Consider the following 11,538-nt stretch of genomic DNA (forward strand, 5'->3'; position numbering starts at 1 on the left):
GTCAGCTGACACCTGATCCCTGATCCCTGGGTCTGGGTAATGACTCCTTTGGTCATCAACTCCTGGACAAGAAAGTAAGGTAAAGATGGGACATAAAAAAAAAAAAAAAAAGAAAGAAAGAAAGAGAAAGAAAGAAAGAAAGAAAGAAAGAAAGAAAGAAAGAAAGAAAGAAATACACACACATCTCTGCTCCAGTTTCCAACTTGGGGCTCCCAAAGACCTTGTAGATTGCTAAGTGATAAGAGCAGGAAGAACATCTTTTGTTCTAGTATTTGGTCTTTGACCCTAATTCTTGACACAGAGTTCCCAAATCCCTTGGAATGTCCTAAGTCATAGAAGTGTCTCTTGTTCTAGTGTGGTGACTCTGGGTGGGCTCCTGGATAGCTTCTGGGCAGGGGCCACTCACCAGACAGACCAATTGGAGATGGGAAACTTGGAATTTTCAGTAGCGACTGCTCCTCTAGAGAGAGGAGAGAGGTTGGTTGGACATGATTCTGCCTATGTGAGGAAGCTTCCATAAAATTCCAATAATGGGGGGGTCTGGCGAGCTTCCAGGTTGGTGAACACATGCACACGGGGAGGGTCACGCATCCCAGCGCCATGGGGACAGAAGCTCCTGTGCTTAGGACCTTCCCAGTCCCCGCCCTATATGTCTCTTATGTGGCTGTTCATCTGCATCATTTGTCATGTCTTTTAATAAACTGTAAACGTGTTTCCCTGAGTTCTGTGGGCCACTCTAGCAAGTAATTGAATCCATGGGGGAAGAGGTCACAGGAACATCTGGTTGATAGCTAAGCTAGGCAGAAGGTGTGGGTAACCTGGGGAATATGCCTTGCGATTGATACCTGCGGTGGGGGCAGTCTCGTGGGGCTGAGTCCTTCACCTGTGGGATCCAAGGCTACCTCCTGGTAGATGGTGTCCAGGATTGAGTCAAATTGTAGGACACCCTACTGGGGTCACAGAGAATTGCTTGGTAGGGGGAACTCCACACATGAAGTGTCAGAAGTCCTGTGGTGGTGGCCATGTGTGACAGTACAGAAGACACAGGAAGCTTTCTACACCAAAAGTTTTCCCCGAAATTCTTATAATCAACCAGAAGAAGGGCCAGAGGGTTAGATGGGGGTGGGGGGGTGCAACTGAAGGCTGGACTCCATGCAGCCTCAAGATAAGGAAGGAAGCCTGGAGCCTTGGCTAACATCAGTCCTCTAATAAATGAAACCCTGCAGAAACAGTCTAGTTCATGGCAGGTGCTTCCCTGTCGGCAAAGGTCTGAAGTCCGGTGGAGAGGGAAGGTCAACAGACAGGTAAGAAAGAATATAAACACACTGATGACTTTAATTTATGAAAACCTAGAGGAAACATCATTCTTTGCAGGGAAAATAGGTAACATCTCTTAAAATCCAGGCATGTGGGTGGCTCAATCGGTTAAGTGTCTGCCTTTGGCTCACGTCATGATCCCAGGGTCCTGGAATGGAGCCCCGCATCCCATCAGGCTCCCTGCTCAGGGGGCAGTCTGCTTCTCCCTCTCCCACTGCCTGTTGCTCCCCCTGCTTGTGCTCTCTGGCTCTATGTCTCTGTCAAAGAAATAAATAAAATCTTTTTAAAAATCCAGATGATGATCACCAAGGCTCGCTACCACCTTTTTTTTTTTTTTTTTAATTTTTATTTACTTATGATAGTCACAGAGAGAGAGGCAGAGACACAGGCAGAGGGAGAAGCAGGCTCCATGCACCGGAAGCCCGACGTGGGATTTGACCCCAGGTCTCTAGGATCGCGCCCTGGGCCAAAGGCAGGCGCTAAACCGCTGCGCCACCCAGGGATCCCTTGCTACCACCTTTTCTATTTAGCATTGTGCCAGAGGTCAGGTCATAAAATGAAAGGAAAGGAAAAAAGATTTGGAAAGAAGGAGATAAACCATCCTTGCAAATGATGTAATTGTCTGCATGGAAGGCCAAATGAATCCACAAGCAAATTATTAGAAATAATAAGAGAACTTAGCAAGATGGTTGGCTACATGATCAGTAATGGACAATCATTTTCATTTTCACTGACCTCACATCATGCGCTATAATAATAATAATTAACCTTTACTGGATTAGGGGCACCTGAGTGGCTCAGTGGTTGAATGTTTGCCTTTGGCTCAGGTCCTGATCTCGGAGTCCTGGGATTGAGTCCTGCAGTAGGCTCCTCGCAGAGAGCCTGCTTCTCCCTCTGCCTATGTCTCTGCCTCTCTCTGTCTCTCATGAATAAATAGGTAAAATCTTAAAAAAAAAAAAAAAACCTTTACTGGATTAACTTTTTCCAGGTGCCATGAGCTTTATATTTACTCTGCTAAGCTTTCTATGGATCAGCTTGAGTCCTTATAACAACTCTGTGGGGTTGGTACTATCACCATCCTCATTCTAAAAGTGAGAAAGCTAAGGATCAGAGAGGTCAAGTGAATTTCCCCTAGTCACACAGCTGGTGTGCAGTGAGGTGGGACGCACCCCAGAATCTCCCTTTTAACCACTATACTATCCTACACACTCAAGGCTGCCAATCTCTGACATCCACAGTGGGACTCAGGATCTAGGATCCTTCTTCCATTCTCCATATGTCATGAAAGTTGCCAAGATTACTCTGTGAGCAGAGGGGGATCAGTGGGGGAAGGAGAGAAGGAGGCCCTGGGAAGGACTGAGACTGACTGTCCCTCCAGTCTGTTGGGAGTCAGGTAAAAGCTGATTTAAAGAGAATAAGCAAGTATGATATTTCTCGTGCCCTTGGTAGTAGCTGCAAAGTCCTGTCTGTACCTTATTTAACTCTCAAAGGAAACGTGTCTCCATTTCACTGATGAGGGAAGTGAAGTTGCTAGAAATTCAGAGACTTGTTCAAAGTCACAGAGCTGGGAAGTGGCAGAGGCAGCATTCCAGCCTGAGTGCATCCTTCTTAACTTAAAACTGTTTAAACTTTCCCTAAAAAACTAGAAGGGAAGGTGGGAAGGGGAAGCATGTCCATAGAGTCATGCATGTAGCAAGGGTACAGAGCAGGAGATGAGCGGGCCAGGCAGGGCAGTTAAGAAGAGGTAGAGGGTCACCTATGTGGCTCAGTGGTTGGGCTTCTGCCTTTGGCTCAGGTCATAATCCCGGGGTCCTGGGATCGAGTCCCACATCGGGCTCCCTGCATGGAGCCTGCTTCTTCTTCTGTCTATGTCTCTGCCTCTCTCTGCCTCTCTCTCATAAATAAATAAATAAAATCTTAAAATAAAAAAAGGATGGGTAGAGACCACTTTCTGGGAAAGGTGGCCTTCAAGCCAGACTTTTGGGGATGAATAGGAAGGAGCCAGCAGAAAAGGGGGAGGGTGGAGAGAGCATCAGGTGTGAAGACCCAGAGGTGAGGGAGAAATAGCAGGTTCTGTGAACAACTAAGAGTTCAGACCAGAACGGAGCTGGCTGAGGACTCACCTTCTGTAACCGCCAGTGACCACTGGCCTAAGCCACAGGCAGGCCCCTCAAGAAGCAGCCCAGCGGGTGGGACCTCAGCCATTTGGACAATGCCCATTGGACAATGCAAGTGGATGGCTGGGAGCTTTGCCTGGGGTCAGCTCTCAGCAGTCCCAATTCCTTAGGCGTGGCACCCTTCCATTCCTCAGTCCAGTATTCCTGCACTGGCCAAGGGAACTCACAGTGCTGCCTGGCCCTGGCTTCCTCCCCTAGTCCCCCTGAATTATATCATCACATTCTCAATACCCCTCCTGACCAAGCAGGGGCAAGTCACACCATTTACTTCAGTGCTTCTCAAACTTCAAATTATGTTCCAATCACTGGGAATGGCGTGAGATGCAGATCCTGACTTGTCGGGTCTCGGATGGGACCTGACATCCTGCCTTTCTGTCATGATGTCAGGTGATGCTGCTGGTCCAAGGACCACACTTTGAATGGCATCATCCAGGAAACTATACTGATCCCCTGAGATCTGCCAGGCATTGTGCAAGCTGCCTTCTACACTTTTGCTACATACTAATTACAACAATGCTCTGAAATAGGACTTAATGTATACTTTTCAGAATAAGGAACTGAGGGTTAGAAAGGTGAAATATATTACAAAAGAAGTATCAGAGCTGGACTTCGAACTTGAGTCTGTCCAACTCTCTAGCTGATGCTGGGCCTCCTGGTCAGAGGGACTGAATTGTATCCCTCCCCAAAACTCAAATGTTGAAGCCCTCTTAGCAGGGCTGCATTTGGAAGCAATTAAAGTTGAATGAGGTCATAAGGGCGGTACCTTGATCCAATAGGACTAGTGTCCTAATAAGAGGAGACATCAGAGAGCTCGCTTTCTCTCTCTGCCACGGGAGGGCACAGTGAGAAGGTAGCCAGCTGCAAGCCACAAAGAGAGCTTGTACCAGGAACCAAACTGGCCGGCACTTTGATCTTGGACTTCTAGCCTCAAGAACTGTAAGAAATAAATTTCGGTTGTTTAAGCCACCCAGTCTGTGGTATTTTGTCCTGGCAGCCCTAGCAAACTAAGACAGGGGTCCAGCTGCTACCAATGAGCCAAGGCTGCTGATTAAAATGAATGGCTCCCCTTGCGTGAAATGTTGCTCTTCCCAAACTGAGTGGGACTGGAGGAGAACCAAGATGGTAGTGATGGTGATGGTGATGACAGCGATGCTGGTGACAATGACAGTGATGATGATGGTGATGGCAACAATAATTCACATCCAAACCAAAGCCACCCCTACCATTCCCCAAATGAAAACTCAACAAGCTCAGAACAATGTAGCTATCCCAAACCTCACACTCTAAATCCACGCATATTTCATGAAAGGACAGGAAATGGCACAGTAATTAGGTACCACCCACTAATTTGCTCTCTGTACCAGGATGACCCAGTGCGTCCTCATGGGGTGGATGGATAAAACGAATAAACAAAGCCTGCTTCCTGGGTTAGCCAGGCCCCCTGTGCCTGCATGTCAGTGGATAACGGGAATGTGGTAGATGAAACACCTGAAAGAGTCTTCTAGGGAAAAAACTAAAAAAACTGAATGCTAAGTAAAAGATTAAACACTAATATATATATATATATATATATATATATATATATATATATATATATATATATAAAAGATTTTTATTTATTCATAGAGACAGAGAGAGAGAGAGAGTGAGAGAGAGAGAGAGAGAGGCAGAGACACAGGCAGAGGGAGAAGCAGGCTCCATGCAGGGAGCCTCACGTGGGACTCTATCCAGGGTCTCCAGGATCACCCCCTGGGCTGCAGGTGGCGCTAAACCTCTGCGCCGCCGGGGCTGCCATATATATACATTTTATTTATTTTAAGATTTTTTTATTTGAAAAGATTAGAGATTTAAGATTTTATTTATTTGAAAGAGAGCACATTAGAGAGACAGAGCAAGCATGAGCTTGCGCTTTGCTGCCGCCCCCCGCCCAAGAGATTAGAAGATAAATCACAGGGTCCTCAGAGGATGTAGGGAAAAATGTAAGCACGCATCTATAGGTACATTTTACTGATACAAAGACTGTATGGCACTCTTTTTAAAAAAAAATTTATTTATGATAGTCACACAGCGAGAGAGAGAGAGAGGCAGAGACACAGGCAGAGGGAGAAGCAGGCTCCATGCACCGGGAGCCTGATGTGGGATTTGATCCCGGGTCTCCAGGATCGCGCCCTGGGCCAAAGGCAGGCGCTAAACCGCTGCACCACCCAGGGATCCCCTATGGCACTCTTTTATAAATAGTAATAAAACTTCTTTCCTGTAAATTCTACATAATTAATTCACACAAAATGCTTTTGTTGATTTTTGCCAAACTCTTGCTTGTATCCCTAGCCAAGACACAGCTGTCGTTCTTTGTAACGACAGTTGTCGTTCTAATGTAAATGTTGAGGGACACTTCCCTGATTGATGTGAAGGAGGAAGAGGAAATGAAACAACCAAGACATGTTGGAACATCACTCACTAGTCAGTAAGGTGAGCTGCTGCTTGGTTAAAGCAGGTAATTATTTTTGAATGGTGGGAGAATATTTCCTCAGGCTTCTGGGTGTGAGTGTGTATGCACGCATGTAATTCACAGTGTAATGGCCACAGACATAACACATTTTTTAATTAAAGTTTTTATTTATTTGAGAGAGAGCAAGAGAGCAAGGGAGAACACAAGTGGGAAGGAGAGGGAGAAGCAGAGAGCCTGATGGGGGGCTCGATCCCAGAGTCCCAGGATCATCACTACTTGAGCCACAGGCAGACATCCCACTGACTGAGCCATCCAGGCGCCCTCAAACATTTTTTTTAAGATTTTTTATTTATTCATCTGAGAAAGAGAGAGAAACAGAGCACAAGCAGGGGGAGAAAAGAAGCAGACTCCCTACTAAGCTGGGAGCCCAATATGAGACTCCATCCCAGGATCTGGAGATCATGACCCGAGTGGAAGGTAGACACTTAGCCATCTGAGCCTCCCAGGTGGCCCAACATAACACACTTTTAAGTTTAATATGAATTATTAACATTTCCCTATCACTTAAGGCTAGACGATCAATAAAACACTAAACCAACACTTGATTTGTGGTTCTTAGAATACTGCGTGGCAAACTGAAATGCTGGCTGTTATTTATTATTATCATCTGTGGTCCAAGTCACCCGGTGACGACGCCTGAGTTTGAGTACAGCTGGCTACTAGATTGTCTCCACATGTGCCTAGAGAGCTACATTCCCGGTTCAAGTCCCAGAGAAAGGCAGGAAAGTGGGTAGACACAGGGGGTTAAGGAGGAGTTTGGGGTGGGAGAGAGAAAATGCAGTGGATCACGGGAAGTGGGAGTCTTGCTCTACTGCCCACTGTGTGCTGTGAGGGGCCTCTGGATGGATGGCTGAGGCCCAGGACGTGCATGGGTTTCATCCCCACAATGGCATCAATAGAATTGAGTCAGAACACACTGTTTAGACTTGGCTGCTATATATCATTCGGTTAATTGATTTGGTTAACTCTTTCTCAATATTCTGAATTTATGGGTGTTGTTTTCTTCCCCGCCTCCCTGCCCCTCACATGTAGTGCACTTTGGTCTTTGGGAATCTTGGGGATCAAAGGTTCATAGGGTCCTAGGACCTAGGTGATACTATCCATTGAGCTCTGAGAGCATCTGGAAGGAAGTATTCGTCACAAAAAATTCTTACGTTTCAAACAGGGCCCAAGGAAAATCTTCTGGGTTGGCTTGGAAGACAGTCAGCTCTCCTTTGTATGATCTAATTAAGAAGACTAAGTCTTCTGTGCCAAGAAACATGAAGGTAATTGCCAAGGTAGACAAGATAGTACTCTTTTTTTTTTTTTTCCAGACTTCACCAGTGGAACAGTGATTCTCTCACTCAGCAGCCGTCTTGATGATGCCACCCCAGACCCCTGGAGATTCACATTTCTGTGGGGGCTTACTCCCCAAATGACTAGGGCTTGGGACATGGAGGACGTGGATGAAAAGCGCTCTGTCTGCATTCTACCAATGTCTTCTTCACTCTTCAGTCACAGGTCTGGAGAGATTAGGTGGCAAACACTCAAAGCTGTTGGTTGGAAGCAGAACTCCTTGGGGCAGGTGTAAGCAGAAAAAGGTTTTGGATGCCTCTAAGAAGCACCAGGAGGATGTGAGGCTGGGTTTGAGAGCTTGGACAAGACAGAGCTGCTGGGTAGCAGCATGGTAGCTGGTAGCTCCCCACAGGGATCCTTCTTCTCCCTCTGATCCCTGGGTAGCTCCCCACAGGGATCCTTCTTCTCCCTCTGACTATGTCTCTGCCTCTCTCTTTCTGTGCCTCTCACGAATAAATAAATAAAATATTTTTTAAAAAAGCTGCTGTAAGGAGATATCATGGCTAGGCATGGGCACTCACAGGGCTGATGCTGGGCACCTAGCTCTGCTGCCGCTGCTTCGGGCAGCTGGATGCTTCTGCCACTACCGCCCCCAAACTGGCACTCACTTCCCAACTGTTAGGCTATCAGGTTGCATCTGATTGCTGGACCCTGGTCACACAGCTATGCTCTAACTGCAAAGGAAGCTGGGAAGGTACATTTCTAGTTTCTACTTTCCGGAGACATAGAAGGTGGAGGCCATCCTAAAACATCCGAAAAGTGTTTGTGGGCAGTCAAGAGGAAGGATAAATATTCACACATAATCAGTAACCTAACATCACATGACTAAGACACCCCTAGAGCTAACTGCACTACCTTGAGAAAGGGCCCTGGGTCCTGTCCCAGTGCCTGGATCCTGAGGTTCTCACTCTGCTCTCCTAAAGCTGGTCCTGCCTCCTTCCCGGGAGCCTAAGTTTAAATGAGAAGTGATGGTTTAATTATTGCTTGTGGGTTTGGTTGGGTCTTTGTAGGCAAATGCAGATGCCTTCAAGGGCCAGGCAGCTAAATCAGTGAAGGAAGTGAACAGAAGCAGGATGTGCTGGAGACAGAGGGACTGATGGAGAAGCTACTCTCTAGATGTTTCCATTTGGGAATATGGAACTAGTGGCCAGATACTCTGTGGATTTCTTTTTATTTTTTTTAATATTTTATTTATTTATTCATGAGAGACACAGAGAGAGAGGCAGACACACAGGCAGAGGGAGAAGCAGGCTCCATGCAGGGACCCCGACGTGGGACTCCATCCCGGGTCTCCAGGATCACACCCTGGGCTGATGGCGGCACTAAACTGCTGAGCCACCGGGGCTGCCCCTTCTGTGGATTTCTTTATGTGAACTATCCAGATTTAACAATAATTGGCCAAATATTCTCGATCTGATAAAAAATTTTTTATTATAAAAAACTGCAAAGGTACAACAAAATAGAATGATAGTATAATGAACACCCACATCCAAATACACTCATCACTCAGATTTAACACTTTTAACATTTTTCAATGTTTCATCTACTTTTTTCCTGCCTAAGCATTTTTTTGTGTAAGTTTTTTTTTTTTTTATTTTAAGTAATCTCTACACCGATATGGAGCTCGAACTCACAACCCCAAGGTCAAGAGCAGCATGCTCCACCAACTAAGCCAGCCAGGGTGCCCCATCCTGGTTAAGTATTTTAATGCAACAAAATCAGAGGAGCTAATAAGGTATCTTATCCTTAAATACTTCAATAGGCATCTCTTCAAAACATAGATATTTTTCTAAGTAAAGCTACTTAAAATTAACAAATGCTTTGTCTTTTCCCAGATTTCTTTCTCTATCCCAAATATGACACTTTATTTATTTATTTTTAAAAAAGATTTTATTCACTTATTCATGAGAGACCCACAGAAAGAGGCAGAGACATAGGCAGAGGGAGAAGCAGTCTCCTTGCGGGGAACCTGTTGTGGGACTTGATCCCAGGACCCCAGGATCACGCCCTGAGCCAAAGGCAGAAGCTCAACCACTGAGCCACCCAGGTGTCCCAAAGATTATGCTTTAGATGGATTGTTCAAACCAGAATCCAATTGAGGACTAAGAATTGGATTTGATTGTTATGTGGCTTAATCTCTTTAATCTAAAAGAGACCTGCATTGTTTTGTTTTGCTATTTTTTGTGTATGTTTTTACTGACATTGATTTGAAGAACTCAGACAACTCAGACCAGTGTCTTGACTTTCCTATTTATCTAGATAGGTCTGATCGTTTCCTTGTGATGTCACTTAACTTGTTCCTTTATTTTCTGCATTTTCTGCAAACTGGAAGTTAGATCTAAAGGTTTGATTAAATTTACATTCGCATTTTGGCAAGAATGTATCTCGGGTGACATTGACTGCCTAATCCATGACCTCAGAAAGCACAAGATGCCATCCTATTAGTACAGATGTCAGATGAAAGACTAGGTTGAGATCATTCCCTACCTTGTAACTTTGCATTTTCTTCCTTAGATCCACCATTGCCCCCAGAGACATTTTATCTAGTGGTTTTAGCATCCATTGATACTCCTTGCTTGAATCAATTCCTTTATTAGGGATTGCAAGAGGGTGTTTTCTAATGCTATGTCTTTGACATTTATTAGCTGGCATTGTTCTGTAAGGAAGAGCATTCTTGTGTCATCAGCTGGGACTATGTGGTCATCCTGAAACTGGCAGTACTGGTTCCTACTGGAAGGCAGAAAAAAAAATGCATCGTGTTTTGGCTTTAATAAACATTTATCAGAGTAAGGAGTTGGTGTAACAACCTTGGCCAATCCAGTAGTCCTCCTTATTCCTGGGGGGTATGTTCTAAGCCCCCCAGAGGATGCCCGAAACTGTGGATAGTACTGAACCCCATATACTATGTTTTTTCCCTATACATACATACCTACGATAAAGTTTAATTTGTAAAATACCACAGTAAGAGGTTAATGACAATAACTAATAATAAAATAGAACAATTGTAATAAGAGCAATATACTCTATGTAATATACTATATATAAGTTATGTACTGTGATAAGAGTTATGTGAATGCAGTCTCTCTCTCTTTCTCTCAAAATATCTCATTGTTTTGTGCTCACTCTTCTTATGATGATGTAAGATGATAAGACACCTGCATGATGAGCTGAAGGGAAGTGGATGACGTAGGCTCCATGACTTAGCACTAGGCCACTATTGACCTGATGATGCATCATCTGCTTCCAGGCTGCGGTTTACTGAAAGGGGTGGGGAGATTACTGTAATAACAAAGTGTTCTCCTTTTGTAAGTATCCATGTATTCCATGTTGTATAATCAATTACAGCCTTTATTTTTTTTGGTTTTATTTATTTATTTGACAGAAGGAGAGAGTGAGCCAGAGAGCACAAGTTGGGGAGGGGGGTGCGGAGAAGGCAGCAGAGGGAGAGAGAGAGAAGCAGGCTCCCTGCTCAGCAGAGAACCTGAAACGGGCCTCCATTCTAGGACCCTGGGATCATGACCTGAGCTTAAGCCAGAAGCCCAAAGGACTGAGTCACCCAGGTGTACCCTTTTCCAAATATTTTAAAGGCAGTGGACAAGTTAAGTAAACCATGCTCCTCTGCTGGATACAGCCTATGGCATGCTTGTTTGCCATCTCAACTTTTAAGTTTCTGTAGTTTTATGCTACAAGACACAGGCAATCAAATGTCTCTGCATTGTTGTTGTTGTTTTGTTCTTAATTGTTGATTACTTTTTCTTAAACATAATAAACATCTGTGCAGGATCCACCTATCCATTAACTACCATGCTCACTGTAGCCTGTGAATATTCTCATTTTGTAAAGAATTCTAAGGAATAATTTTCTGATAATATAGGCTTACCTTGTCAGCTCCCAACTTTGGTCTCACTTATTTAGGATTATGCTGTGTCCCTCTCGCAGCTTCATGACCCACAGCATTTCAGAACAGCTGGCTGCCTAGCTGACAAGGTGAGAAATCCATGGTATACTATTAAGTGGGTGCAAGGAGTAGGGCCTTAGAAATTGGTATTCTCATCCCATGCTATTGGGATCATACATTTGCATCACTTTTCAGGAGGACAGCATTGAGCATCGTTCAGGACTCCACTTACAAATGGCAGCAACTCATACAAAATTAGCTTAAACAAAGGATATTCATTGACTTAATTAAGTGGGAAGACC

The 11,538-nt window shown here is 44.8% G+C and overlaps 1 long non-coding RNA gene across 1 annotated transcript; it reads left to right on the forward strand.

Annotated features, from left to right (window-relative positions):
• Positions 1 to 5,822: 5,822 nt before the first annotated feature.
• On the forward strand, positions 5,823 to 11,133 carry LOC140595467 (uncharacterized). The gene is made up of 2 exons (XR_011997099.1): positions 5,823 to 5,963; positions 7,317 to 11,133. It is a non-coding gene; the product is annotated as an uncharacterized lncRNA (long non-coding RNA).
• The last annotated feature ends 405 nt before the right edge of the window (positions 11,134 to 11,538 follow it).

The sequence above is a fragment of the Vulpes vulpes genome, chromosome 14 (assembly GCF_048418805.1).
Source record: "Vulpes vulpes isolate BD-2025 chromosome 14, VulVul3, whole genome shotgun sequence".
In the NCBI taxonomy this organism is placed as follows: domain Eukaryota; kingdom Metazoa; phylum Chordata; class Mammalia; order Carnivora; family Canidae; genus Vulpes; species Vulpes vulpes.